A 27,556-nucleotide genomic window follows, 5' to 3' on the forward strand; every position below is an offset into this window, starting at 1 on the left:
TCACTTCGGGCTGTCCTCCCACATTAAGCTTACACGATGTGATGTAACTCGAATACCGTTCAAAGCGGCGTTTAACCTGATCCACTCACTCACTCACTGACTCTTGTGTTTCAGACTGGCAGAATGCTGTGGTGGGGCTGATGATATTTGCTGCGACGTTTGGCTTCGTGGCGTCAATGCTGTCTATATGTGGCGTATGTACCACTCCTCTCCCAAGGAAAATTTACTACTTCCATTCCGCCGGAGAAATATTCCTCGTCTGCGGTGAGTATGCACGCAACCAGTTTAGACTACTGCCCAGTTGAAACCCGTGAATCGCTGACTTGGTTGATGCATTTTATACCAACCCGATTCTCATGATGTCTATCATTGGATTGTCTGGCCAGATTCGATTATTTACAGACCGCTGTCATGTTGCTGGCCGGCTTTAACCAGCAAATACACACTACACAAAGTGTTGAGTTGATTTGGTTTATACACCATAGAGGGATATGTGGATGAAAAAAATATACACCGAGATAAACAAGATGTGCATCAGTGTTTCCCTGACCAACAGTGATGTTAGTAAGCACTGGTATTTTAAGTTATTGAAGACAGCTGTCTCTGTGTGCAGATCATGGTGAACAGATGCGTCATTTATTTACACTTGGTCTGGACACGAGTTAGATGGGTTTTAGATGTGGGTGTGTTGGCGGGGGGCGGAGCCGGGTGGTTGGGAGTGGGGGTGGTGGTGTGTGTGAGTGGGGTGTGTGTGAGTGGGGGAAGTAGTCTAAAGGCTAACCCAACATGTTTAATTGGGCATTGATTCAAATTCCAGATGTGTGTGATTGTACCGTACATTAATACCGCAATTTAGTAGTACACACCAATCGTGCTAATTACTACTACACATTAGAACCGCACACTAATACCGTACACTATTATCGCATCTTTGTGTCGCACATTAATAGCACACTGCTCTGGGGGGCACGGGTGGCCCAGTCGTCTAAGGCGCCGCGATTCGCTGTGCAGAGTTGCGTCCCTTGGGCACGCCAGAAACCTATGATTGTGGGTTCGAATCCCGGTTCGCCCCGATTATGTTTCTAGGTTTGTCAGCACCATACCCGTGCTCGTGGGTTTCACCGAAGCGGTAAACGTCTGAGACCTGCATCATTTCGGGCTTTCCTGCCACATTAAGATGATATAACTGGAATAATGTTAAAAGCGGCGTTAAACCCAACCCACTCACTTCCTCACTCACACTGCTCTGTCAAGTATTGGATAACACCAAACACGATGTTTTCTGAAGGTGACAACATGTCGATGACATGATCGTTATATTACTTGAATATGACTCACTCATCCACTCGTCACTCTCACCCACCCACACAACTCACTCACTCACCCACGGGTTAGGATAAGGGCCCCAGCAACCTATGCTGGTCGTAAGAGGTGGCTGAAATGATCGAGTGGTATGACTCCGGGACTTGGTTGATTTCGTCTCCTCATTCTCCGACGGCGCTGATAAATTAAATACAGTCCGCCGTCAATAGCTGAACAATAACTGAGTGTACTCGTGAAGATTCGGGGTTATAAAGGTCTTCAGCCACACATGCTTGTCGTAAGAGGCGACAAACGTGACCGGGTGGTCAGGCTGGCTGACTGACTTGGTTGATGCATGTCATCGTATTCCTGTTGCGTGGATGGGTGCTCATGATGTCAATCTCTGTATTGTCTGGTCCAGACTCGAGTATTTACAGACTGCCGTCATATCGCTGGAATATTGCTGAGTGCGGCGTTAAACAATAAACAAAACAAAATTAAACATGTTTTATTCCTTTCATCTTTCAGCCTTAAGTACAGGCGTCGCCTTGATAATCTTCCCCGTGGCAGTAGAACTAGATCATACCATCCTCTCCCACCGGTACGGCATCGGCTACGGCCTTGGCTGGGGAGGTGCCTTCTTCTTCTTTGCAGCCGCCATTTGCATGACCTTGGACGAGTTGGTGCGAGAGTCGGCGAGAGTTAAGTGTTGCAAGTGGTGTTGGAAAGGCAGCGGCTCTGAGAGGACAGAATTACGCCAAGTCTGATAGGACGCTGCCTATTTGTTGAGGCTGGAGGCCTATTAAATGCTCATGATGTGTGAACATATGTTCGACAGTTTCGTGATCGGACCAAGACAATCCAGTTGCATATTACAATCCTTTTCCTGTCTGAAAATATCGATGGTTTTGCGAATCTTGAGGCATAGAAAGAAACAATAATTTCGAGTCATCGTTACGATAGGAAATCATTTAAGATAAAAGAGTTCAATACAGGGAGCAAGATATGATATAAGAAATCACGGGAACAAACAAGGATGTTTTGAAAGGACGTGTGACTAGTTTTGTTAAATTGTTAAGTAGTTGTGTCTAACAGCATGTGACGTCACGCCACGTCATGTTTTGTCTGGAGTTTTGTGTTGGGGAAAAGGTTATTTCAGTGACTTGTCATTCGGAACAACTCGGGTCATTCCGAGAGGTCTCGGAAAGGGGCGAGTGGTGGCGAATGTTGCGCTTGTAACCTTTTCAACATGGGCTCCTGAACCTTGGACCCAGGATGAAATATCAGAGCATACTACCAGAGCATACTACCAGTATTTTCTGTCCTTTAGGCTTATACGTGAGCAGTACATACGTGAACATGATACAGGTCCACCGAGTTTATTCGTGAACAGGATACAAACCCACTGGGCATATACGTGAACAGGATATCAAGTCCACGGGTTTATACGTGAACAGGATACAAGTCCACTGGACTTATACATAAACAGGATACAGGTCCACCGAGTACATTCGTGAACAGGATACACGTCCTCTGGGTATACGCAAACAGGACACAAGCCGACTGGGCTTATACATGAACAGGATACATGTCCGCCGAGTATATTCGTGAACAGGATGCATGTCCACTGGGCTTATTCGTGAACAGGATACAGGTCCACCGAGTATATTCGTGAACAGGAGACAGGTCCACCGAGTATATTCGTGAACAGGAGACACGTCTACTGGGCCAATGCATAAACTCCTTGTACCCGTTGATCCCTTCTGTACAGACGCTGTGACGTGTATCGTGTGTGGGTCAACCATTTTTATAGGACTTCTTGAAAGAATATTACCCACTGGTGTGTGTCCCAGAATTTTGCCTTTCAACCACTGAAGAGGAGATTTCATATTTATTTTCAATTATACTCAAGGTGGAGTGACGACCGTGTTCTCCAAAGCCACTGTGATGTCCTTGTGCTGTGGTTCCTCTGGTGCTTGGTGAAGCGACCAGGGCTAGAGTACACTGTATCGTGTAGATACTTACACCTTTCATCACACGACCTATTGTTATCTTTGGACTTTTTAACATTGTCATTGACCATTGTAGCTTACGATAGGACCTTTTTCAGTCCATGTAGTTCCTGTTTTGTAATCATTTTTTATACGGCAGAGTAAGTAGGCGTTTGCGATAGGAATACAATGAGATTAGTTCGCCAGCCTAGACGAGTTCAGTGGTAGTCCCTGAATGGAAGCTCGAAAAGTGCATAATCAAACAAACGGAATGTGATTATTTTAATAATACTCTAGTCAGTGTTGTTGACACGAGAGTTAAACTGCACCGTTTTATTTCAACACAAGACGAGGCAAAAGTGATGCTAGGGCTTCTGAAACTTGGTAAGACCCGTTAAGATCAAGGTGGAGAGTTAGGTCTTCAGCAACCCATGCTTGCCGTAAGAGGCGACTAACGGGACCGGGTGCTCACTGACTTGGTTGATGCATGTCATCGTATCCCAATTACGTGGATCGATGCTTATAATGTTAATCACTGGATTGCCTGGTACAGACTCGATTATTTACAGACCGCCGTCATATAGCTTGAATATTGCTGAGTGCGGCGTTAAACAACAAACGAACAAACAAACAAACAAACAAACAAACACGGCTACCGCTGGTCGTGGGTTTCGTTCCCGAAGTCGCATATGTCAGCGCAAGGGACTTGACTGACCTTTGCACCGAATTTGCAAAGTCTATGACCTCATTCATTGGAGATCTGACCTCGCGATGTACCTTAAATCCTGTTCAAGACGAGGTAAAGCCTAACTTACCCACCTCCCCTTAATCAGTGTGTTGTGGCCTTGAATTATTTTAATTTGCATAATTATCCAACTTTATCAAAATCCAAGACGCCATATCTCGTGCATGCGCGTTTCACAATGCGTTCCGATATTCACATAAGCAATTTCTATTTGTATCTTCAATTATTATTATTATTATTATTATTATGCTGAAGTTTGAAACCGTACCAGCAGCTTCAGTTCATCTTCTGGGCTGTGTCATCAGATATTCTCAAACATTTTGTTGTATATAGTCACGTCCCAGTGACATTTATTTTGTATAACTTGAATTATCGTTTCTACTTTTTAGCTCTCTATTTGCAGCGCATCTATTCTTTTGGGGCAATATTCAGTCATAATGTTGTGAGATATTCAAACGGCATCAATCTCAGATCTATTCACATGAAGAAGTGTTATATATGTTACCACGATATTCAATCGACACTCGTAAACTGACACCATCAGCTCGAAAATTTGAAATATCTCCCATGTAATAAACAATACATACAGTACTCTGATTCAACTTCGAGGCCCATTTATGGCGTCAAATAGCCGGAATATTGCTAAAAGCGGCGTAAATTTGGAGATAACTCGAGTCGGTTATGTGCAAGGCAAGGATTTAGCACCGTGTGTACATAGTGTAGAGGAAATGGACTATTTTTTTCCAATTTATACATTTCACTTTTTCTACAAATATCTCAAACGTCTAGTCCCAGGGTTGTCCTATTATAACAGTTTCTTGTGGTGACCTCGAGATCAGGTAACAGCATGATCGTTTATACCTTTTCTATATGCCGTAACGAACACGTAGCATTTTTCAAGTCCTCGCGTTCAGCACACATTGCTTCCTTGTTTCCTTGACCATGAGAAACATGGCTGCTTTTATAACGTAGTGCGGTAGATACCTCCTCATCTTCATGATCAGAAATACCCAGGACGATAATAACTGGAGAGTGAGTGTTATCTACCCCCATCAGCATCGCCTTCGAACGTTTGTGCGGCAGCGACTATTTAACTTTATTTTCTATTTTTGTGCTTGACCAAAATGCGCTTTTCCCCACCGTGAACTGAGTCACTAGCCTGTACCTTCAAAGTCCTGTGCTTGAAGATATTTAACGTGGGAGATCGATCAAGATTTCCCCAAATGTCCGTTGTGTGACACTTACGGATGATTAAATAACAAACACACAAACATGCCTCTGTGGCATTGTTTAAGTGCAGGAGATGAACAAGTTTTGATTTTCATTGTTTCAATTATTCATAACCACGTGTTTTGGTGTTTTGATAATTAAAGCGGTTAGATGTTTTGCATTTTTAAAACGTCCAATATCTTGAGTGACAAGCACCTATATGTTGACAGGTCAAGAGAAACGTTAATTTAACTTTTTTTCAAAATATATAAGAGTTGTGTAACGTTACTTGGAAGTACTCATTTAGACATCCGTGTCCATTCTGTGCTTAAAATGCTCATATGAAACAAGAGACGCGGATGGCCAGTCGTTTAAGGCGCCGCAATTAGCTGAGCAGGGTTGCGTCCCTTGGGCACACCGGAAACCAATGCTTATGGGTTCGAATCCCGGTTCGACCCGATTATGTTTCTAGCTTTGTCAGCACCATACCCGTGGGTGTCACCGAACTGGTTAACGTCTTAGACCTGCATCATTTCGGGTTTCCCTCCCTCATTAAGCAGACACGCTATAATACCACTGGCCAGTTGTCTCAGGTGTTACCAGGAAAGCAGAAAAGGGGATAATCAAGGTACAGGGTAATGAATCCATATCATACTAGGATCAAAGGATTTCAGGACCATTTTCCGACTATGTGACGTTATTATCGTCAGCATGACTATTTGCATCTCGTGCATTCTTTGCTGCTGGGTCATAGACAAATTATAGTTCTAAGGCCAAATGACTCCGTTTTTCAACTTTTTGCTGTTTATTCCTTCCATTTTTTCTGAGGCGTAATTACATTTCATGACCTTCATGTGTGAAGATGACCTTAACGCACGCACACACATAGGGACACACGCACACGCACACGCACACACGCAGAGCCACATTCAGACACACAAAACAGACACGAGGGGTGTTCTCGTTACTCATTACGGGTGATATGGCAGACAGAAACGCATCAATTATACACGTGTTGACACATTACGGGTGTGTATTACGCACAGTGAACACAAAAGGGTAGACTGGCATTAAGTCCCAGAAATAAAGTTATCCTGATTAAAAATAAATATCTGCACAATAAAAACCATAAAATTTAAAAGGAGCCGTGAACAATCCTTAATTTCAGAGCTGAGGACATCTCGATCATTCTAGACTTGAGTTGGACTTTTAAAATTTATTCCCTGAGGTCTGGGATACAGACTAAAACATGGGGTGTATTTTAACTCCAGACACACATAGATGGTACGCGTACATAAACATTAGGGGGGTACAGTAACTCCACACAAGGGGTGTACTCCTGTAGATACGTTAGGGGTGTACTCTACACAATACACGTCACACACACAGGTGTACACATACATACAGTAACGGGTAGTGTGGACTAACAGACACGGGGTATAAACGGGGTGAAGCCAAATCATTCTAGACTTCAGTTGGACTATTAAAATTTATTCTCTGAGGTCTGGGATACAGACTAACACAAGGGGTGTATTTCAACTCTAGACACACATAGATGGTACGCGTACACAAACATTAGGGGGGTACAGTAACTCCACACAAGGGGTGTACTCTTGTAGATACATTAGGGGTGTATTTTAACTCCAGACACACACAGATGGTACGCGTACATAAACATTAGGGGTGTACCGTAACTCCACACAAGGGGTGTACTCTACACCATACACGTCACACATACACAGGTGTACACACACATACAGTAACTCCACACAAGGGGTGTATTCTACACCATACACGTCACACACACACAGGTGTACACACACATACAGTAACTCCACACAAGGGGTGTATTCTACACCATACACGTCACATACACAGGTGTACACACACACATACAGTAACTCCACACAATGGGTGTATTCTACACCATACACGTCACACATACACAGGTGTACACACACATACAGTAACTCCACACAAGGGGTGTATTCTACACCATACACGTCACACATACACAGGTATACACACACATACAGTAACTCCACACAAGGGGTGTATTCTACACCATACACGTCACATACACAGGTGTACACACACACATACAGTAACTCCACACAATGGGTGTATTCTACACCATACACGTCATACATACACAGATGTACACACACATACAGTAACTCCACACAATGGGTGTATTCTACACCATACACGTCACACATACACAGATGTACACACACATACAGTAACTCCACACAAGGGGTGTATTCTACACCATACACGTCACACATACACAGGTGTACACACACATAAAGTAACTCCACACAAGGGGTGTATTCTACACCATACACGTCACATACACAGGTGTACACATACATACAGTAACGGGTAGTGTGGACTAACAGACACGGGGTATAAACCGGGTGAAGCCAAATCCGAACACATGTGTACCTGTCGACAAACGAACTCCCCGACACACCCGAAAGTACCCGAATAGAGACCGCGTTTTGTTGCACGTTTCTCTGTCTTCCGCCGTTTGCTCAACACCGTTTGTTCATATTAATCTGTATTTTTGGTTTCCGGATGCCTGTTCTTGATATTTCCTTACCATGTAAAATAAATGATTATTCACCTACTCCTAATGAATGGTGTTGTCGTGTGTTTTTCTTTATACATATTTTATAAAAAGATGTAATAAAGTTTTAAAAAATACTTTAAAATTACACACATTGCTGCGGACAATCAAATGAAGTAGACACAAGTGGCATACTCATGAGGCCAACTTCAGCTTCTGTCCAATTCTTACAATGATGTCCGATGCAATTGCCTATTATTTAGGTGAACACTTGACTTGCCTTTGCATGTGTTCGTGACGGTTGTCACCGGCGGGGCAATTGGTTTACCTTTTTCGCGAAAACGTTGAATCATCACTGTCTGACAGTGATCCATAAACACCTGCTTGTGATATAGTCTGAATCGTACAATCGACTCTGCTATTGGCAGAGATTTCTTATGAATATAGAAAGGGTTTTGTCAGTTTATTTGCCTCACGATAATACGTGTTCTGTGTAGCATGGCGTGGCTTCATATATGCGTTTTGCATGTGTGAAAGAGCCAACATAGAGAAGGTCATATCACAGTGCTGTAATGGCCAGACCCGTATTACAGCCCCGGTGGATGTGGATGACTTGTTGATGCATTTTGATGCATATGAAATGTGTTTTGTCGCTTTTATTTATAGCCTCTTAAATCATGATGAGTAATTTGTGTGACGGTCATTTCAAAGTGTTGTAATACCTAGTCCCGAATTACACCCGCTGCTGGGAGTGTCGATGCATTTTGAATGAGCGGTCGATATCAGCTCGGGTGGTAAGAAATTGGAGTTACGTCCCTTGGTGCGTCGTCTGCTCGTCTGCTCAGATCGTTTTCCCGTGAAAATGTCTTCCAAACAAGGTGAAAATGTATTGTATTCACTTGCAAATTGTTGTATTTTACAATTTCATGTTATGCTGTCTTGCGCGCGGTATAAAAGGGGTTAAATAAGGATTGGTCAGCTCAGAGTCAGTATACTGTGTCTGAGTGGGTATTCATGTTAAACTGCAGCATGGTATCTCAGCGAGCTAGCACTATAAATCGGCATCAGTCAGGACTAGTACAAGCAGCCACACACACCCATGCACGTCGCTATATTTGTGACGCGACGTTAAAACCCATTTCACCTCACCTCACCTCACCTCACCTCATATTATGACACATAATTGTAATGTGTCATGACACATCCTATACACTGTGGGGGCACGGGTGGCCCAGTCGTCTAAGGCGCCGCGATTCGCTGTGCAGAGTTGCGTCCCTTGGGCAGTCCAGAAATTGTGGGTTCGAATGGTGATTAAGCGTTACATATTATTTGTCCAGCAATACCATATACACTGCTATGTCAAACCATACCAAATACGACCGTCTCCGTGGTCGAGTGGATACGTCGCCTGCCCGAAGGATCAAAGGTCAGTGGTTCGATACACTGGCCGCGTTATACCTGAAAGACGTAAATAGATTGTACCTGGTTCCTTGCCTGACACTCGAAAATCAGGGAATAAAACAAGAACTGGTCGGCTCAGAGTCAGTATACTGTGTCTGAGTGGGGTATTCATGTTAAACTGCGGCATGGTATCTCAGTGAGCTAGTACTATAAATCGGCATCAGTGCGGACTAGTACAAGCAGCCACAAACACACACACACGTACATGCACGTCGCTATATAAGTGCAATAATCTTGGACGCGACGTTAAACCCCATTTCACCTCACCTCACCTCACCTCACCTCACCTCACCTCTGATTTCTCAAACATGCGCAGAGTGGATATCACGTGTCAGCCAATGAAATGTGATGATTCGTTTCTCTCCATGCTTGTCTTAAGAGGCGACTCTGACCAAGAGGTTGATATCTGGTGATACAGTTACATATTTGTGAACACCGAGATGATTTGGGACAAAGGTGACAGACCCGTGAAGATCCAGGTTAGAATAGGTCTTCAGCAACCCATGCTTTCCCTAAGAGGCGACTATATTACGGGATCGGGTGTCAGACTTGCTGACTTGGTTGATGCATGTCACCTTATCCCAACTGCATGGATCGATGCTCATGATCGGACTCGATTATTTACAGACCGCCGTCCTAGAGCTGAAATATTGCGGAATGCGGCGTTAAACAACAAACAAACAACAAAAGAAAAAGGCTACAATCAATAATTTAAAATGGTTGTGACTTTGAAATTTGTTTTATTTTTCATTTATTGTTTTATTTAACTGTCAAACACGTAACAGTTTACAGCCTGACTGATGGATTGTGTCCAAACCTCCCAACACCCATCCTGCCATTCCTATACATGCAGTTGTTTAAAATAAACGTCACAAAAAAGTTTAATGCCATTATCGATCCGAATGTAATGACAAGGCCTTGTTCTCAATAGGGTTGTTCTGAAACCTTTCAATAAACGAAAAAATAAACGTCACAAAAAAGTTTAATGCAATTATCGATCCGAATGTAATGACAAGGCCTTGTTCTCTATAGGGTTGTTCTGAAACCTTTCAATAAACGAAAAAATAAACGTCACAAAAAAGTTTAATGCAATTATCGATCCGAATGTAATGACATGGCCTTGTTCACTATAGGGTTGTTCTAAAACCTTTCAATAAATCAAAATTAAATTCCTTCCCTTCATCGCAGGCGTTTACACTGTCTTCGTGTGATTGCCGTGCATTAATTCCAATCGTTGATGTGTTCTCACTGAATGTCCATCATCGCCATGCCATCAAGTGTATTCCAGACAGAGATCAATGCATTGACTCACAAACACTCAAAATAACAATAGTCACAAACAATCAGCAGATTACGTTATTTTAATGAAGGTGTTTGGGATATATAGCTGCATGTTTGACTGCGTCAAACAAGTCTTCACCTGAACATTTTGGATTTAATAATAATCCTGGTCCACATGTGAAACACTTGCTTGTCGGTTGACTCATTAGCGTGCTCTCGTCGTCATTTCCATGAGTTGCCTCCCTTGACGTGCACCGCAGACTTTTCGGGACGTAATTTTTCACTGACTTGCGAATTATATTTTAAGTCAAATATTCAATGATCCACCATTTACATTTTTCTTCACTATTAATTGGTTATTAAGAAATTATTTCTCTTTAATTTCATTAATTATTATTATTTTGGAAATTTGGTCTTGGTCTTGGCTCAGAATGATCTGACTGGACTATCAAGGTGAAACAACCCGTTAAGATCCGAGTCAGAAAAGGTCTTCAGCAACCAATGCCTGCCGTAAAAGGCGACTATGCTTGTCGAAAGAGGCGACTAACGGGATCGGGTGGTCAGACTCGCTGACTGGTTGATGCATGTAATCGTATCCCAATGGCGTAGATCGATGGTCATGATGTCAATCACTGGAATGTCTGGTCCAGACCCGGTTATTTACAGACCACCATATAGCTTGAATATTGCTGGGTGCGGCGTTAAACCAACAAACGAAATCAAGCCGAAACGGAGGAGAGCTGCCTGTTGTTATTTTACCGCCGCTTCAAGGACAGGTCCACGAGATCCGTGGTCAGCAGCCATTGGTGTTTCTGGCGTTTCCTCGTCCCCAGTATCTCCACGTTTAAACAACAATGGCGACCAAGTCCGCTGTACGTCTAGAGTGGAGGTACGGGTGGCTCGGTCGTCTAAGGCGTCGCATTTCGAGTTGCGTCCCTATTGTGGGTTCGAATCCCGGTTCGCCCCGATTATGTTTCTAGGTTTGCAAGCACCATACCTGTGCCCCCACTCTGGACAAGTCTGAGACTTACATCACTTCGGCTTTCCTCCCACATCAAGCTGACACAGTGATATAACTGTAATACTGTTCAAATCGGCGTTAATCCTAACTCACTCACTCAAACAATGCATCTGGATTTAAAGCGTACGACACAATGGATTGTAAGGGCATAGGTTAAGCGGAGTCTGTGGAAACCAGGCTTCACAAGAAAGCCAGTCATAAGAGCTAGATCTCCCATGTTTCCCTCCCGATATCATTATTGATGCGCCTGAGATAGTGTGCAATGCGATGAAAAGATGTTTCTGAAACAAGACTCTATCAAATCTCAAACTGTTGATAATTTATCCTTTTCCTTTCAGTGTCGGTATAGAAGAAATATATTTGTTAACCATTTAGAAAGAACACGCTATTCAGACTTTTTCATCACATGATAATTTCCCAAACATTTGGGTCGTGTCGAAATGGAAATAAAATTCATTTTCAAGCGTCTATTTTAAGTTGTCAACAAATAAAAAAAAAATATCATCAAAGGAAATTCTTAGAGTACCTCCTAGCCGGCGTTGGTCGTTTTCTTTCATGACTGACGTCAGTGACAAGGAAAGAAAACATGTCCCCTTAGGTCACATTCTGATACAGCTGAGCCGTAAATCAAGTTGGTAATTAAACCAAGGTTTCCTGTGGTGTGGGTCGGGGTCTCTGTTAGATTTTCAAGTCCGAGGGCAAGGACTTATGTATTCAGCGGCGGCGAAACATGTGTTAACAAATGTTACTTTCACCACAGCATAATCATGGAGGTTTTGTATCAACCGAAAAGAAAATTATATACTAGATGTTTCACCTCTTACTTCGCTGTTCTGATCATGTCGCTCATGATGTATTAGCTGTGACAAATGGAGATTGTTAACGCCTCTTTGAACAGGGATTTTTGCATGTGTGTGTGTGTGTGTGTGTGTGTGTGAGAGAGAGAGAGAGAGAGAGAGAGAGAGAGTGCGTGCGTGCTTCTTTGTTTGACTTATATCATGGTGTCTATATAATGTCGCCAAATGGTGTCAGCATTTCATCAAAGATTGTGTCTGAATTACATCGAAGAAGGCGTTAGTAAAAGGTCAAAGGTGGCGTCTACGTTACGTCGAGACTGACGTCTGTATTACGTCAAAGATGGTGCCTGCATTACGTCAAACATGGTGTCTGCATCACGTCGACACTGGTGTCTGCATTACGTCAAACATGGTGTCTGCATTATGTCGACAATGACATTACGTCAAAGATGGTGTCCACATTACGTAGACACTGTTCTCTGCATTACGTCGACACTGGTGTCTGCATTACGTCGACAATGACATAACGCCAAAATGGCGTCTACGTAACGTAGACAATGACGTCTGCATTACGTCAAAGATGGGGTCCGCATTACGTCGACACTCGCATCTGTATAACGTCACCGACGGTGTCTGTAAGGTGTCGGCTTAGGCATCTGCATTACGTCACACCTGGTGTCCGAATTACGTCGACACTGGTGTCTGCATTACGTCATCGACGGTGCCTGTAGTGTGTCGGCTAAGGTATCTGCATTACGTCAAACATGGTGTCCGAATTACGTCAAACATGGTGTCTGCTTTACGTCAAACATAGTGTCTGCATTACGTCGACACTGGTGTCCGCATTAGGTCGACAATGTCATTACGTCAAAGATGGTGTCCGCATTACGTCGACAATGAAATCTGTGTAAAGTGAAAGACGGTGTCCGCATTACCTCGACACTGACGTCTGTATTAAGTCAAAGATGGTGTCCGCATTACGACGACACTGACGTCTGTATTAAGTCAAAGATGGAGCCTGCATTGGAACAGTCAACAATGGTGTCTGTATTCCGTATACAAATAGTGACTGTATAACGGCAATAATGATGTCTGTATTACGTCAACATTAACGTAGAGTTCGTTGAACCATATTCATCTCAGATGTTTTTTCAGATCGTTTATGTTGAGATTTATTGGTCGTTAATGTTCCTACTTGCCAGTCTAGATATGGTATTAGTGCATATATGTATACAACATGGCTGATGCCTTTGACAGAAGAGCTGAGCCCCATACTCTAAGTCCCACAGACGTCTGACATTAAGTCATATTCTGTATGAAGAGAATAAAAAAATGTGACAGCTTCCGTCATACAAAAAGGATTTCGTAATCAGAGGCGTAGTTAGCTATTTTTGTGTTTTAATCCCTTGACCAGCGCTTTTCCACTACTGTCCTTCTCAAACGCTATCGCTGCAGCCGGCCTGAACTTCGACGATTTTTATTTAGCTACAGCGACAAAACCGGAATTTATTTTACACTGGTAGCCTGATTTTTTTAGAAACAACTTGCAACGATGTTATTTGTGTGGCAGGGTATATTTTTTTTACGACAATATGGATCATAATTAGACTTTTCGCGGACAATGTATTTTTATCGATAAAATCCCAACCCCGTCCCCCCTCTGACCCCATGATATTATGAACAAATGGCCAGAATACACGAGGACTTCGCGTCAGTATGATGTCAATATCATAGCGGGAACAACGGCATATGTTTGTGACTTTTTTACCGGTATGACGGTGTTGCAACGAGATTCTAATTTAAAAAATTACATGCAAGTCAAACCGAATGATGACACCTAGAAATAGTCCTTAGTTAAAATAACCCTTTATTTGTTTAGGGAGAAGGCGGTAACAAGTGCTGCACTTGTGTCCGATCCCTTTGTCTTTTTGGACAATAAAATATGTTTTATAATAATTATTTGATTACAATTAATGAAGGACCACGTTGTACCAGTGCCGTTAGTTTGTTACGTCGGCCTTCACATTGACACCAAGCGAGGCTCTATGAAAAAAGATATGGGCGTGTTTCCTAAGGTATTTTGTATCGAGATTAAATATTTTTCAAATCAACAGCTACAACATATGAGTTTTTTATTTTAAAACTATGAACCTGAATTTTTCTTGAGAACTACACCTTGCAACATCCTTCCACCCCGTCAAAAGGGCGCCCCCTAAGTCACATACGTCATTGTGGAATTCCTAAATTCCTACTGCATGATTGGAATATCTACTGCATAATATAATAGTTTAAAGAATGTGTGAAAAAGTTTTCTGCACTACATTGGAATGCGCCCGAATATGACACAAGCGTCAAACGTTGCGACAGCTGCACAGCTATCAATTACACTTCCGCTTTAGTGTCGGCATTCTTGAGAGTCCGTTTTTAACTCGTTATAAATGAGATATGTTTCGAAAACTTTCTTTACCAATGAATGACAAGAGGGATGACTTCAACTTTCCAATAGTCAACTTTCCGGATTCCAAGTAACTCGGTTTGGCAAAGTCAAAACAAGGTAATTTGTCCGAGAAGTTTAACTTAAACTTCAGGAATATCCATGGTTTGATGTTTTTCAATAACGGTCAAATAGTCAGTTTCTTCATCTGATTTACCCACCTGAGCTTGAAATAAAAGAGACAAGGAAAACTGCATTGTCTGTTTCATATTTAGATCTTTGTATAAGGATTCAGTGACAAAAAGAACTAAGACAAGGGAAGACTTCAACTTTCCCTTTATGTCGAGCAATATTCCTGCAACTCTAGACTTTGGTGTCCACAATTCACAACTTTTGAGGGAACAATTAAGTAAAAACTATGCTCTTTCCATGCAGATTTCAAAGGACGCCTAACGACTCTTTCTAAAATGTTGTTCAATCAAGGTTACATCATTCAAAGCCTCAGTCAAGCTTTCAAATTTATGACTACAGTAGACTACGGTTAGAACGAACTCAAAGGGACCACTAATTTTAGTTCGTTATAACCGTAGTTCGTTATAAGCATATATACAGCATAACTACCGCAAATAGTCAAGACCAAAAACTAAGTTCGTTATATCCGTCAGGTCGTAATAATATGGGGGAGATTTTCAAATTAGACAATATTCCAGAAATATCATGGCGGGGGCTTCACACAATGTACCCATGTCGGGAATCGAACCAGGGTCTTCGGCGTGACGAGCGAACGCTTTAACCACTAGGCTACCCGACCGCCCGACTCATCAGAGACCAACATGATGGTCGATGCATATCACGGTTTTTTTACTTTTACAGCGTGCAACATACGTTCACGTATTTTTTTAGGTGACTTGTCTTTGCATCTGTGTGTGTGTGTGTGTGTGTGTGTGCGCGTGCGTGCGTGCATGCGGGCGTGCAGGCGCGCTTGTGTGTGCGTATGTGACGGTGACACAAGTGGGGCAAGATACGATGACCTTTGCGCGAAAACTGATATCTCACTATTTGACAGTGATTTATAAACACCTGCTCAAGATATTGACGGAATCGTACAATCGACTCTGCTATTGGCAGAGATTTCTTATGAATATGGAAAGGGTTTCGTCCCTTTATTTGTCTCACGATAACTGTGTGCACTGTGTAGCATTAGGTGTCTTCCATATGAGGCGTTTTGCATGTGTGATAGAGCCAACATAGAGAAGGTCATATCACAGTGCTGTAATGGCCAGACCCGTGTTACACCCCTGGTAGACTTAAATGACTTGTTGATGCATTTTGATGCATATGAAATGTGTTTTGTCGCTTTTATTTATAGCCTCCTACGTCATGGTGAGTTATATGTAGAACGTACCTTCCAGGTATTAATCTTGAAGAATGGGATCGCCTCCGTGGTCTAGTGGTAGAGCGCCCGCCCGGAGAGCAAAAGGTCTGGGGTTCGGTCATACCAGAAGACGTTAAAAGATGGTACTTGTTGTTACCCTGTCTGGCGCTCGGCATTAAGGGTCTAAACAAGGACTGGTTGGCTCAGAGTCAGTATGCTGTGTCTGAGTGGGGTATCCGTGTTAAACTGCGGCATGGTATCTCAGCTGGCGTAAAATCGGCATCAGTTCGGACTAGTACAAGCATCCATACACACACGTGCATGCACGTCGCTCTATAAGTACAATAGCCTTGGACGCGACGTTAAACTCAATTTCACCTCGACTCACCTCACCACACCTTTTGAAAAACGGAGAAAATCTTGTGAATCCAAAACGTCCCGATTTACGCGCGTCTTGTTTAACGAAAGATGATAACCTGATCTGGTGAGTGAGTGAGTGAGTGAGTGAGTGAGTTAAAATTTAACGTCCCATCGGCATTATTGCATCCATATTGCGACCAACTTCATCAAAATACCGCTCACATCGGCACCACGATCAGTGAGTGAGTTAAACCATGTGACATCCAATCGGCAATATTGAGTCATCCACATATTGAGTCATCCGGATTGACAAGGCTTCGCTTAATGTTGAAGATACATTAATACCACGGCCATTATTCACAAAGCAAACATGTTTCAGATCTTAAGTGTTGTTATAATATGTTTGTAGTGTAAGTGCAACACACACACTCCATTATCTCCGGGGGTACTCGTGTTGCACCCGGTATCCCCAGGGACACGAGTGTACATACCGCTTGTGCTAACAGCTCGCGTTTGTAGACATGCTGACTAATCATGTTTTGTATGTGCTTTTGTCATATAACAAGGGCGGTGTAGGTTAGCCCGAGTTCGGTTTTTCTTTTCTGTTCACCTTTTTGTAGGTTACTGAGTGAGTGGGTGAGTCGGGGGTTAACGCCGTTTTTAACAGTATTCCAGTTATATCACGGCGTGTCAGCTTAATGTGGGAGGAAAGCCCGAAGTGATGCAGGTTTCAGATGTTTACCACTTCGGTGAAACCCACGAGCACGGGTATGGTGCTGACAAACCTAGAAACATAATCGGGGCGAACCGGAATTCGAACCACCGATCATAGGTTTCTGGTGTGCCCAAGGGAGGCAACTCTGCACAGCGAATTGCTGGTTTCCGGGTGAGAAAAGATTCCTCGTCATTTGGACATAAGCGGCGACTTAATGTCCGGCATAGACCGGGCGCGGTGAGCCGTGTTCCAAGACAGGCCGCCTCACAAAGCTGGAAATAATAGGCTTTTAAACTAAATTATGTTTGTTGTTTTACGCCGCACTCAGCAATATTCTAGCTCTATAACGGCGGTCTGTAAATAATCGAACCTGGACCAGACAATCCAGTGATTGACATCATGAGCGTCGATCTACGCAATTGGGATCCGATGACATGCATCCACCAAGTCAGCGAGTCTGACCACCCAATCCCGTTAGTCACATGATAAGACATTGTCAAGCATCAATTCTAACCCGCATCTTCGTAGACACTGCTCTTACGAAACTCCTCAAGCAGATTCCGATTCATATATTTCTCAACACCAACACCTGCGGTACAGCATATTACGAGCTATAAATTGATGCATGGAAGTACAATAAATGTCAGATAGGTACATTACTGTTTTGATGAACGGGTAGTTAAGTCAATTTTTTGCAAATAAATCTTTACAGGGGTTTCAGATTATTAATTTTGCTGTTGTATACAGATTAATAAATGTGGCGAAATTTGACCATGAATGGTATATGATGGGGAGATATATGTCTATATTGGTTAAAAGCTTCACATTTGGACAGTGAAACCTATCTCCATCTCCATGCACAAATTGCATAATCTGTTTTCCTAGAAATATTCTGCCATGTGCCAGTTTCATTCTGTAAGTAGGCGACTGTGCTTGTCGTAAGAGGTGACCAACGGGATCGGGTGGTCAGGCTCCCTGAATTGGTTGATGCATGTCAACGTATCCCAATGGCGTGGATCGATGCTCACTATGCCAATCACTGGATTGTCGGGACCAGACTCGATTATTTACAGACAGCCGTCATATAGCTGTAATATTGCTGAGTGCGGCTTTAAACAACAACAAAAACAGACAAACAAACAAACACACAAACAAACATTCTGTAAGTTATGACTTGATATTCTCATGTTTAATTTGGTAGATAAATACATTTTGGAAGATATAAGTATTTAAAAAAGAAGAAGTTTGTTTATAGTGTTGGTAATATTTACACTTTGATCAGGCGGTTACATTCGTTTGAAAATACATATCTTTAAACACACATTTCGCTTTAGAAACTAACTATCGAGTTACATAAGGTTTGCAAATATATTTTTTTCAGGTGATCCAGTGTTATTAAGTAAAGTTTTTTTTATATAAAATTGATCCAAACAAATTTGGACATGTCTACATCAGAGGTTTTAAAAACATAGTTGTACAAAATTTGTGATAATTTAAAAGTTCCATAACCATTTATTAATTTATGCCAAAATGACAACATTCTTTGTTTCAAGTTTGTACATATAGAGCCCAGTTCTTCATTCACAATGTAACATGGTGCAGACATTTAGAAATGATAAAAATGTACATTTTCAAAGACATTCAAATTTTCAAAATCAAACATTTCTGAACCATACATTAAGATAGGTGCTTTTATAACATCAAAGGCAAATGATATACAGTGTACCGGTAAATCAACATTTCGTGCCCTGTTCAGTGAGTTTCATTATCGACCGATGACTTTACACAAGACACCATTCTGTTCCTGAGTATGCGACCGCCTCCGTGGTCTAATGGTAGAGCGTCCGCCCGGAGAGCGGAAGGTCCGGGGTTCGATTCACAGCCGCGTCATACCAAAAGACGTTAAAAGATGGTACTTGTTGTTACCCTGTCTGGCGCTCGGCATCAAGGGGCTAAAACAAGGACTGGTCGGCTCGGAGTCAGTATACTGTGTCTGAGTGGGGTATTCATGTTAGACTGTGGCATGGTATCTCACTGAGCTAGCACTATAAATCGGCATCAGTCCGGACTAGTACAAGCAGCCACACACACACACACACACACGTGCATGCACGTCGCTATATAAGTGCAATAATCTTGGACGCGACGTTAAATCCCATTTCACCTCACCTGACCTGACTATACGAAACTAAACTGAGGGGCAAAAGAAACTATACATCTCAGTTGATTTTATCATGTGTTTGATTTTCCATTTAAAATATCATAAAGTTAGCGATATTATATCTAAAATATGAACTGTACTTTCGCTTTGTCAGCATTCAAAGTTCTACATTGTTTTATGTTTGAAAACAAAATTAAATATTTTAAAAGTTTAAATAAGGTGTTCGCATAAAACTGCTTTTGGGTATCTTAGACATGGTATTTAAAAAAATAAATACATTTGTACTTTTCAGCACTAATTTACAAAGTTTCACAAGGTAGGTGTCATGTTGTTGCAAATTCATTTCTCACCTCAATCTTCATTGAACCAATTAACTTTTACACAAATTACTCAGCCACAGATTACTTTATACAAACTGCTGCACGATTTTGATTGTTCACTCAATAAATGTACATTTGATGGGGTATTAGGCTTTTAAACGAGTTTCTTCGCTCTATAATAAATAAACTTGTTTTACGCATCTTTTTGTATGAGAGCCCAAACCATGCTTTGTTCTTCTTGAAACGGGAACAGGGTTAAAACTGACATTATCGTGTTACACGAGATGCACGTGCAGCACTTGCGAGCAAGTGGGTGACATCGTCTCACAGTGAGTTCATGGCCGTCTGGTTTGGGAAATCTTTGATTGTGAGTTGACTAATTTGATTTGTATCATTTTATGTGTTATGGATTGTTTCAAAGGAAAACATTGTTATTTTTGCATTTCTTATACACTGGTGTCACAGTGATTGGAGCACGTTGATATCTGGTGACAATGAGTGAGTGAGTTGGGTTTAACGCCGCTTTTAACATTATTCCAGTTACATCACGGCGTGTCAGCTTAATGTGGGAGGAAAGCCCGAAGTGATGCAGGTCACAGACGTTTACCACTTCGGTGAAACCCACGAGCACGGGTAAGTAGTATAGGTAATAGGGGTTCTGGACCACTTCCACTGGAGCAGGATTCATATACCTATACTGCTACTACAGGGGGAATTTTTTATGCCAAAATGATTATGCGATTCAACGATAGTCATGATTTGTATTAAACGAAACATCAATATTAATTAATAATGAATAAAATTTACTATAGCCCACGAGGATATTGGAAAGGTGTAGGAGCAATAAAAAAATTAGCCACCGCGGCTAAGGTATCTAAAGATGTGGCCAAGGATTGGTTAAAGAAACAAGCGTTGTGGCAAATATATTTACCGGCACCGCGTTATATACCGAGGAAGAAGTTTGATATTTCTACGACGAATGAAGTTCATCAGGCTGACCTCTTGTTTCTTCCCCACGATAAGGTAAAACGCAAAACGTATAAATACGCTTTAACATTAGTGGATGTGGCTAGTCGATACAAAGAGGCTGAGCCATTAACCTCGAAAGAATCAACAGAAGTAGCTAATGCACTGAGTCGCATATATAAACGCGGACCGCTAAAATGTCCTAAGCTATTTCAAGTAGATCCCGGTCGAGAGTTTATGGGATCGGTAACTAAACTTTTAACAAAGCACAACGTCAAAATCGTCCGTGGTGAAAGAGAGGCCCACCGCAGTCAAGCTATCGTCGAAAGATTTAACCGGACTCTAGCGGAACGTTTGTTTGGCTATCAGTATGGGATCGAAATGAAATCCGAGCGATTGAGATCAACCGAATGGGTGACACGATTATCAGCCGTTGTATCAGCGCTGAATAATGAAGTAACGAGATTAATAGGGAAGAAACCATCCGATGCGATTAAAATGAAATCCGTGACTTCCGAATCTTCAGCACCGAGGAGAGGCAAAGAACAAAAACTTCCGGATAGAGTAAGGGTAAGATATCTATACCAGCCCGGTGAACTCGAAGGAGGCCTACGTCGCGCAACCGATCCCATATGGTCCCTTAAGACGTATAACATTAGTCGATTGGTTACGAAAGAAGGAGAGCCTATTCTTTATCATCTTCAAGATGGACCTGGTAGGGCATTTGTACGAGAAGAGTTGTTCATAGTTCCCGACGGTACGGTATTACCACCATAACCATAAGCATAGGTAGTTACACCATCATTATCAATCCATCTCTTTGTATCTAAGGGGGATAATGATGTCTTGTTCATTCTTAATCCATATATCCTATGATCGTAACTTCTTAAAGAGTTCATCTCGTGTTTGAACGTTCTACCATTGAATAATGATTCTTTATACTGTTCATGTTTGATATGCTTTTTTACCACATACTTCTTAACACCCTTGGCTTTTCTTATCTCTCCATTATCGGACTTTTTTATAGAATACATCTTAGGTCTTAATCCTACATACTCCGCTATAGGAGTCCCAGCACATTCATCCTTCATCTTACCTAACACCTTTTTATTTACTACGCTGTGCAGTGGATTATCTTTTGGGTAATCGCTCGTGTCGTACATATCTATTTTTTCTGCCATATCTTTATACACATCCTCGGTTTGTATTTCCATCAACAAAGAATCTGTGTCGGTATATAACACCTCGCATCTATCGCCGTATTGCTTCTTAAGTTCGTTGTAATAAAAGTCATACATTAAGTGTTTTGACAAGTCGAGAATACTCATACCGACGTACACCGGTCTGTTGAATTTTATATTACTCTTCTGCATATGCAACGCGGCTAAGTCGTTATCGAATATCTTGCTTCTGTTAAAAGCCGGACTGGCTATGAGTTTCCTGAGTCTTTCTTCCTCATTAGATCTGACTAATTTAACATCAACACGCTTCCTTAGATTCTCCATAGTTTTACCGAATACCGAGTTATTCATGAGCTTATATAGATTCTTTTCGAAATCGCTGGTGGCTATCTTTCTTAAATCTGTGTTCAACCTTATATAGGGCTCCATCCAAGGGCTTTGATCGAACTTAAGAACTCTGTGTATTTTCTTAAGTTTCATACCTAACGATAGATACAACTGGAGATTTCTGTAGTGAACTATATATTTTGTCTTATCCATCAAATTTGGTACGAGTTTTTCTACGTTAGCTAACCTATTATTACCCATCAATGAACGTTGATATTCCGACATCCAGTCTTTATTAACCATTAATCTTTCGGGAGCTAGCAGATAACTGTTATGGTCTTTATGTAAGGAACTCGGATATTCCAAGTCAACTTCTAGTATGTACCCTTTATTCTCATCATTCACATTGATATTATGGATATCATTCACTTCGATATCATTCACATTGACCCACTCAAAACCACCCGTGGGTAAAGGTTGACTCATAGCCCATCCGTACAAATTGTTAGCGTCGAGATATAATATGTGCGTGTCGGGTTTACTCGGATCGTATCCTTCCACTAATTTATTATTAGCCTTGGAATACCTTTTGGCCGCCATCGATATACCCCCTCTTAATCCTTTCTCAATAAACAAGTGCATATCGTAATCTGTGAGTAGTTTTAGTTCTACGCCGGTCTTCTTCAACAATGCATCCCACGATAGTCCGGGACTGGAATAGTACCATGCCGGGTCCAAGCCGTATTGTTTTAAACACGTCTTTCTAAATATCTCAAATATATCGGCGAGTAACAGTACATCGGTTTTTAAGTACAGATCGTGATAATCGCCTAAATTCTTACAACCTAATTTATCCCAGACCGTCAGAGCGTGTTCATAATCGGTATCTGTTATTCTAGATTCCGTTAAGTTACTATAGAATGATTCGAGGGGTGGTAATTCAGTTTCTTCGAATCTAGACCAATCATCCATATATTCATAAGGATATACACCTTTTCTCAGCAACAAATGACGAGTTATCTTATTGGTATATTGATTTGTTATAGCGAAGTCATCGGGATTGTTCGCTTTAGCTAAATTGTCCAGGGAAGATAACAGAAACTGTACGGAGTCTATGAATCTAAGCCCATTACTTTGCTTTATTCTAGATTTCCCATCCTTGTCCCTATAATGTATAGGTTTAGTCAACGAGAACGATATGTATTTTTCCATATTGTTAGGAATGCACGTTAAACCGCCGTTGGTCTTTGAGATAGCTTGCATAATGAGATGTGAATCATATCCTCTAAGGTTATGAAACACAACGGGGATGGGTATTGTTTGAGCATTCATTTTTAGTTTCAAGTTACACTCGTTATGAGCGGCTCCCCGATAATTACCCGTGACGTGACAATGATCTCTTACGGAATCCCCATCCAGAGGTTTATTACAAACGTGACAACTCGTTGACTTCTTGTGGGCCCTCCAATCATCTATCGACATACGCATGGGTTTCTTACACGATAATTCTTCCCTGATTATTCTCTCTTCATTTTGTAGATATTCTAGGAACTTTCCAGCTGCATCGGGACCTCTGTAAATCACGGGAGTGTTTGTTTTCCCATCATACCTTACAACTATATATCCAAACCCACAAGGAATATGTTCTTGAGTTTTGTACGTAAAACTACTCTCTTGATTATTATGGTTGGTATTTTCTATGGGCTTGATAAGTGCTTCGAAGTCGGCGTAAATTACGTACGGTACTGGCATTTGATTACAATAATGTTCAAATTTTATTATATTTTTTCCCTCTTTAGGCATATCGATCCTGATAGCTGTCTGTCCAACACCTCTACAGTCTTCTTTATGCGATTCTAATAGATCTTGTCTGCTGTACCCATGCAGGCATCTTTCGCAGAAATATTTCTTTCCCTTATATTTAGTTTGATCGTATAGCACCCTGTTTAAACTCTTTATCCACGTATAATGATATTTACCATCTTTTTCGATCAGAAATGAATTGATTCTGGGAATATGTTCCGGAGCGGAGCTTATTCTGTGTACAACAATTCCTTTAGAATGTCCGAAAACATTTATAGCTAAATTATTTTGCTTTTCCACCTTATCAATTTGCGATATTGGTGTAGGTTCGTCTATACCATCGAAGTTGAGTCCATCGTTTTGGGGATAGCTAGAAAGTCTATCCGGATGCTTGTCCACGGGGAACAATGCAGATCTTATCATCATTCTTAAACAGTCATCGGATTTATTTTTTACGTTAATTATGGCTTTTTTCTTCTTATAATACGGGGGTAAATCTATATAAGATCCACCTTTGAAAGGCATATAATTCGCTATATCTAAATATAAACTATCGATTTTATCCACACCCCAACCCGAACCTCTATTAGTCCAGCGTTCTAAAGTTTCCTGTATCCTCTGAATTGATGTATCTAATGATGCGTTTATAGTATCGGATTCGGTTATAACTTCTTGATTGCTACGGAAATATGGTTCGGTATATTCGGTACTATCGTCTGCGTTACTTTTACTCAATGTCATTTTAATCGTCAGCTGGTATTTTATACTTTGTAAATCATCTAATTCCTCGTTAATTTTACTCGATATGATGGGCTTAATATCGTTAACATCCATGTTGGAATTAATATCCATCTTCCAACCTCTTAGATATTTACCAACGCCGGCGGATGTGGGTACAAATATTAATTCTTGTTGTTGATTAACATTATCATTATCATCATTATTATGTTGAATATCATCAACATTATCATTATCATCATTATTATTATCTAGTAAAGCAATCAATTCAGCTCTTCTCATTCGAGAATAACCTCTCAGCCCACTGTTTCTCGCTCGAACTCTGAGTTCTCTAACAGTCTGGGGTGGTTCCAAACCGAGTAAGGTAATCAATTCAGCTTTTCTCATTCGAGAATATCCACGTAGACCACGTTGCTTTGCCATAGCTTTTAACTCTCTGACAAAAACCATTGTGGTTGAATGGTATATGCAAAATGATTCATTTGTCTAATTGGTTGTTTTCATATATCTAAATACGCATCCTCCCCAACCTATTCCTCTCATTGATGTAATCTCTCTTCCTAGCATAAATAATCTGATTCCTGACCCTATCAGCACCATGTTTCTTACATAAACAATAATGACCTTTGACCCCTATCCCGCATTCAGAACACTTATAGTTTATGTGTCCACGCTTGATGTAATAATTGTGTATACCGGAGTAAACATCAACACAGCGGCGGTTACATAGAGTCGTCTTCCCCATGAGTGTAAACTTGCAGTTATTCATGGTATATACATCTATCACATCATTTGTCTAAATGCAAATCACATCTAAACTATTGTATAGCTGAAAATCAATACTGCGGATAACCCCATAATAACAAATGCGACCTCTCGGTCTTTCTGAGCCTCTGACGGTGTATAAAACTGACTCATTGTTGGTCTAGGTATTGGGTCGAGTTTTTTCCCATAAACGAGGTAGTATTCGTGCATGGCAGATTCGACATCCTTAAACGTTTGAATTGAATGTCCTTCCTTAATCAGTTTTTCATGAATAAAGTCTAATCTCTTCATTCTCTGCTGCGTATATTGTAACTGAGCTGCTTGGTATTGTTCTAATGCTTCGTTATGTCGTTTACGCTCCTCTTCAACTTCTTTAGCGTTTGATTCCCTCATACTGGAAAATAAATAATTACTCCCCGAAAAAGCTAGAGCATTAACAACAGCTCCACCGACCATCATCGCAATTGATGCCATATAAAATATTCAAATGTTCAATAATATAAAATATTCAAATGTTTAATTACTTCATTATGTCTTCCGGGATAAGTCCTTGTTTGATGAGCATATCCTTCGTTGCCATTGCTAATCCAATATCCAGAATCATCATACCTATGTCATATCCATTAAAATCTAGCTTGGGAGGTGTGGCTTTAGTAAGCATTTTAGCCATACGGGCATAGCCAATGGCCAAGCCGGTGACCACCGCTGAATGATACGTCGCGTTTACCAACATTTTACCGTCTGTAACTGGAGTAGTCATGCTTCTTATAGCATTATATGAGGACTAACCTCTAATTGAACTTGTTGTTGCGGCGGGGGTGACGTTTTCTCTTCTTCGGTCTTATAAAAGAACCATACAGCCGCTATACCAGCAACTCCTACTAGTGCCCATGTTTTAATCGGATTTGAATTATTTATGAATTTTGCTTTGCGCGCCAGCCCTCCCTTCCTTCCTGCGGCTATTTTTTTGGGGTTCTTAGTAACTCTAGCTTGTTTTTGTGTTTGTGGTGCATTCACTTGTGGTTCATCCTCATTCACTTGTTCCGCAATCTGTTGTTCCGTTTCCACAATCTGTTGTGGTTGCGCAATCTGTTGTGGTGTCACCTGTTGTGTCTCCATTATTATTAAGTGGGCACGTATGTTTAAATTGACAATACCTAGCCGTTATTAAAGCTGTGGTGAGCGGAGCTAAGAACATTCCGAATCTATGATAAAACTCACAGCTCACTGAGCTTATAGCGTGTTCGATGAATGGGTCTTTCTCTAGAGATTCGCATAAATACATGCGATGTTCTGCCGGGATGGGGAGAAACGTACTAGCTACGACTGTGTATAGTTGTAATATAGACGACCCTATCGTTTTAGTCATGGTAGCTCCCAGTCTAGACTCGTAACGCGCGTACAGTTTTTTAATCTCTTCGTCGGTCATGTTATCAATTTTTTCGATGGTATAATTTTCTCCCAAATATTGGGAACATTTTCCACCGGCTACCAAAGCCGCGAGTCTTTCTCTATGTTTATCTGCATGTTGATGTGTATCTACATTTTGATCAGATTCTTTGAGCATTTGTTCGATGAGTTCGTCGCATTCCATAATGTAATACCTAAGGAGATATTTAAGTCTAACATAATATAATATGACGTATCCAATACATCCCGTAATAATGAACTGTTGCGAAAGAATGAGGATTTCGAACCACATTTTATGTAATATTAACCGCTAATGTTCAATTTGCTACATTTTTGCTACATTTTGCTACATTTTGCTACATTTTGCTATAATTTTCCTATAATTTTGCCACATTTTGCTATAATTTGCTATAATTTTGCTACATTTTGCTAAGCAATTGCGTAAGCAGCTGGTTGATCGGTTTTTAATACGAGTTTACAGTGCTTCGTTGCTGCTAACACTTTTCTGACTTTGTCACGTTCATTCTTGGTATAAATGACATCATTTTCGCGTAAACATTCCTCGAATGAATCTCGATCTTTGCAATGAAACAGCGCTACCCATTTGGTCTGCTCTCTGAGA

At 41.2% G+C, this 27,556-nt stretch overlaps 1 pseudogene; it reads left to right on the forward strand.

Annotated features, from left to right (window-relative positions):
• The window catches only part of LOC139470699 (uncharacterized), a 113,853-nt pseudogene extending 105,967 nt beyond the window's left edge, over window positions 1-7,886 (forward strand).
• The last annotated feature ends 19,670 nt before the right edge of the window (window positions 7,887-27,556 follow it).

The sequence above is a fragment of the Haliotis cracherodii genome, unplaced genomic scaffold, assembly GCF_022045235.1.
Source record: "Haliotis cracherodii isolate W230 unplaced genomic scaffold, xgHalCrac1.p SCAF_21, whole genome shotgun sequence".
In the NCBI taxonomy this organism is placed as follows: domain Eukaryota; kingdom Metazoa; phylum Mollusca; class Gastropoda; order Lepetellida; family Haliotidae; genus Haliotis; species Haliotis cracherodii.